The sequence below is a fragment of the Symphalangus syndactylus genome, chromosome 3 (genome assembly GCF_028878055.3).
Source record: "Symphalangus syndactylus isolate Jambi chromosome 3, NHGRI_mSymSyn1-v2.1_pri, whole genome shotgun sequence".
In the NCBI taxonomy this organism is placed as follows: Eukaryota; Metazoa; Chordata; class Mammalia; order Primates; family Hylobatidae; genus Symphalangus; species Symphalangus syndactylus.
Genome location: NC_072425.2, coordinates 41,302,947 through 41,308,256, shown reverse-complemented (window position 1 = coordinate 41,308,256; position 5,310 = coordinate 41,302,947).

Sequence of the window (5,310 nt, the reverse complement as noted above, 5' to 3'; positions counted from 1 at the left end):
AATAAGATAAAAAGATAAAAAGTCATAAGATTATAACAGAGGCAGATTACTTGATGGCCCAGTTAATAAATTATTTGAAATGGGGTTACTATACAGTTCTTCCTCCATAATTTCTTTAGACATGCTATAGTGAAACATTTGTTCTTTTAGCCTTTCTTACTTTTCAATAATAAATATTAGTGCTCACTATATTTGGGGCTGGATTCAGAATCAGACATAAGGGACTCTAATTCCAGGCTATAGCATCAGTGTCAAGTCATACTCACGGCTGTCACTGGGAAGTCACATTAGAAAATAACTTCTGTTTCTGAACAAATACCCTGTCCCTTGGCTTTCCTTGACCAAAGGTAGAGTGAATTAGAAAAGAATATAAAGATGGAGTAATTTGAAGAGTAAAGGGTTTGCTCATTTCTGTTAGCAGTGGCAGACCCAAGTTGGTGTGGCCTAGAAAAACCTCCATTATACAAGGAGGTATGTACAATAACCTCTCCTACGTAACCTGGATTATGTATAATGTTATATTTACCTTGCTTTAGTCAGATTGTCTAGGGAGAAGACTCAAAGGCAAGAGTAAACATGAAAACAATTTATTAGAGGAAATATTTGTGAGAGAAGGAGGAGGGGAGGCCTTGGAAGCTGAGAGAGCCATCAGAATACACTGCAGATGTGAGTCTGTATGAAGGAGAAAAGGAAGGAAGGGAAGGGTGAACACATCTGAGACTGCTGTACAGTTATAAAGAAGATTCAACAATATCCTCCAGGAGTCCTAGAATCCAAGTTTTCCATCGAAGTAGTTCTGTGTCTCCCAGGAGCAGACCTAATTTTAGTATCCCTGCTGTTCTCAAACATTGACTGGGAGCAGCAAATGGAAAGCATTTGCCTTGGCATGAATGTGGAGATAAATTTCAGGCAGCAGCTGGGGCCATGCGTCAATTATTCCGTCTGCAAGGAGAAATCTAAAAGGCATTCTCATTGCTGCCACATATTCTACAATGTGGTCTTTGTTTGATGACTACTTGTCTTCTACAGAATAGGGATGAACAATGACAAAGCATAAACTCTTTTCTTAAACCAAAACCCCAAAATGCTATAACTGTCAACCAATTTCTAATTGAGGATTAGTAAGCTTATAGCAACAATATATTCCAAGTTACTTTGCAGCTTGATCACTAGAGAAAACATCTGTTGTTTATCAGTAAGTCATGCCAATCCCAAGTATTCCCAAATATTCTTGAACACAGATTATATAACAATATAATTTTTTATCATTTTCTACAACAGGAAGTTTTTACTTCTTCTCACTGTTACATAGTTTAAATCGTTTTTTTTCTATGAAGTCTGACATCCTGAAGCTATTGCAAAGCCACAGTCATTTATGTATCCATTTCTTATAATGAATTTCATTATTTTTAAATTCCCCTAACTTACTGAATTTGATAACAGATCCAGATGCTCTATACCGAGGCAAAACTATTTTACACCTATAATGAGCACATTTTACAAGAAAAATACCACATATTTTAGTGTCCCTGAAGCATACTTAAGACCTAGTTATTGGTTACTTCAGCAAAGGTCAGTGCTACATTTTCAGCCAATTTATAGTTTGCTTGTTATGAGTGTGGGGTGCTTGTTATAGGCTGATGCAAAACAGAAACATATTTATATTTTTATTATAAGTAAGGGCAACATATAAATGTAGCACATATTCCATGTCTTATCTTGTTCTCGGTAAATTTAGTGATCATATAGCATATAATACTCAAGAGGTCCTGTTTGTTTGCTGCTAAAAATAATTGGCTTTCAATTGTGATAATATACAAAGGGCAGTTATAGAGTGTAATGGAATTTGATAAAGACCTCATTATGTCTCTGCTTTGTTCTGAAAATGTCAAACAAATATAGTTTTGTTCAAGATGGGTAGAACACAGAGCACACATAGAGCAAAAGCTGAAGGCTAAAATTTTTTATTTAGTCTTAGTTAAAAATAAAATAACTATAAGCATAAATATTGTATGCAAAGCATTACTTGAACCAAGTGGTGTGACATTTTCCTTTCTCCCTCCCTTCTTTCTTTGCTTTCTTCCTTCCTTCCCTCTATCTTTACTTTCTAATTATTTATTTAACAAATTATTTTAGTTAGTAATGTTGGGAAATAAAGCTGTTTTGTGACTTCAAATCCTTGATTACTCATAAGTTTCTCGATTAGATAAATAGGAACAGTTTGCAAAGCATTTATAATTCTGTGTAAATGTAGGAATATAATGGACAAAGATGACTTCGGGAGGCTAGCCCATTGGAGTAATGCATTTTTGAAATTTTAATTACATATGGTCTGTTTGTATCCATCATAATTACCATTCTTCCCTTTACATTTATAATGAGTAAGATATTCAATGGTGCTGCAATGCTTGATTTAATCTCCCAGGAATGCAACCTCAACTTGGAGGTTTATGGTAACTACAAAAGTTGTATGTAACATGGTTGTTTTTAACAAGTGTTTTTCTTCAGTAAAATTACCATAAAATGTATCTCTGTTGGGCAATGAATTTGCTCCCTTAAGCCGCAAGTGAACTTACCAGCTTTATGTTGATTCTTGTACTACTCTGCAAATAAACTCAACAATTTTGTGCTAACTAACTCTAGTCTGGTAGCTTGGCTTTAGCCTTTAGACTCTTTGAAATACAGATTGCCTCTAGCAATATAGATTGCTTTTCCAATTATAACAAATGTAATTAGAAGTTCAAAAGAAAAGGGTAAAAAAAGCCCTTAATTAAACTAACAAATGTAGTCAAGATAAGACAACTTTTGTGTAAATAGGTTTACATTTGTAATGAAAATGATTGGTTACTATGTCTTAAAAATTAGTGCTATTTTAAACAGTTTCTATACCTGGAATAGCTTTTTTCTCTATATTTTTCTATATATGCAGACCCTATCCATCCTGTTCAAATAACTTTTCACAGACCTGCTGAATCCTAAAGCTGGAAATAATCACTGTTTTATGTAATCAAGTGTTCCATGGTCATTTCTTGTACTCTTAATAATATATTGGAATCAATTTTGAAATATTACAATATTCTAAATGCTCATTTCATGAAGGGCATTTAATTTTTAATGCCTTGTTTATTTTTATCAAAGTATATGAAGGGGATATAATACATATTTTACAACAATCACTATATATATTTCCTTTCATCTCCTATTCCCATATTCTCTGAAACTTCTCTGTTCGCATCGATTTCTCAGTCCGGAAATATGTCTCCTTCCATCCTCAATCCATCATCCTATATCATATGGCTGTTTCTATCATTGTCTTCCTTCCCTTATCTTCTTTATTTTAATTATACCAATGATTTGACCTTTCTTTCCTCTAGGTCTTGGAATTCTGATGGACAAAACAAACATTGCCTCTGGCAGGAAGGAAGAAAAAGAAGTCAATGAATATTTTGTGCTAAAATATGTGTCTTGTTTTCTTTGTAGTCAATATAAACACTTCATTGAGTACCTACTATGGGTCATGCACTGTACCAAGTAAAGAACTGAGATAGAACAGTAAACGAGGTAGACTCATGCCTGGCTCTCCTAGAGCTGATAGTGTTAGGGAAATTCAGATAAGTGAACAGACAGCTGTAAGACATTCTAATTATTATTCTTAAGCTTCTGAGGGAAATATATGGTATAGTGGAGGGATAGAGCAGAGTTCTCCAGCAAAACGTTCTAAAGAGCCTGGGATGCTCAGGAAACTGTAAGTCATTCATATTGCTGGATCATAGCATCTGATGTGATATTTCAGAGTTGAGTGGTAATTCAGAAACATATCACAAATAGCCTCACGAAACATATTACAGAATTCCTTCATCATATTTTATTTAGTATACTTTCTTCCCCCTTATCAACACTTTGAAAGCAAAGATTGTTTTACCCACACATATATTTTGAAGTACCAATTATAGCACCTGACACCAAGTGAGTTCTCATCGTCTTCCTACGAATTCATTATATAGAATTACTTGTCTTGTTAATGACAATATATATCCGTCATTAGCGTCCATACCCACTAAGAACTGTCCTTTGTGACTCAGTTTTCTTAGTGTTTCTGATCCATTGAAACATCTCATCAAATAGACGCGGTAATACCAAAGTTTGCCACGTCAGTAATGGCTTATATCGTCCATATGAAGAACTTGAAACTGAAAGAGATAACTTGCCCAAGAGTATACATTAGAAATGAAAATTACCTATATATAGCACGTCTTTTGTTTCATTTTTCCTTCACTGCTTTCCTCCTGCCACAGAGAATAAGAGGTGGAAAACTGGGAAACTGATATTTAAGACAAGTAGAAAATAATTCCTCTTATCATCACTTCTCCAAAATCTTAAGAGACGTTGCATCCTAGAAGACATAGTTATCACAAATAAATTTTAGAGGTGGTAGTTTCTATCATCAGAACAATTTAACAGTAGACACTATTAATTACTGATTCTATGAACTGAATTGAGCCAAATAAAAATTTTCTTGGAATCCAAACAATATGTGGACTCATTAGAAAAGAGATGCTCCAGGTGTATGTTAAAACCCAAGGTTTAAATTTGAAGTATTATTTCCAGCTGCAAGTTGGAGTTTCTGATTATAGTCACATAGAACAACTGAGTTCTAAGCTAAGAACAAATCCTACTACTTCTCTGTAGGCAAAAAAAAAAATCTATCTATCTATATATATATATCTATATCTATATATAGATATATATTTCTCCTTGGTTCATGAATGTGTTAAAAAAAGTGACAGAAAAAATGAAAGTCAAGATCATCTAGAAAAGACTCAGTATTACTTGTGACATAGTAATTATTCGTTAATTATGTAATTAACATGATTGTCAGTTACGGTAATTGTCCACCACTATCCATTCTCACTGGTATCCTTTCCTGTCAAGGTTTTAGATGGGCATTTGAGCACCTAGTTATACGTGTCATTGCCCAGTTTTCTCTTGCTGATAAACATGGCTATCTGACTAAGCTTTGGACCAAACTTGATATATAAACTGAAGTAATATATGCAACTTTTGGAACATTTGCTTTTAAGGATATATTTTTTAAAAACATTTTTAAAAAGCACACCAATAACAACTTGTACTAAAGTCTCAGAAAATAATTTTATTTAAATGAAATACAAAAAAGCAGCTTTCACATTATCGGAGTTTGACAATGTAGGATTTTAAATGAAAAGTGTGAATTTTGGCTCATGCCTGCAAGCCCAGCACTTTGGAAGAACAAGGCAGGTGGATCACTTGAGGCCAGGAGTTCCAAACTAA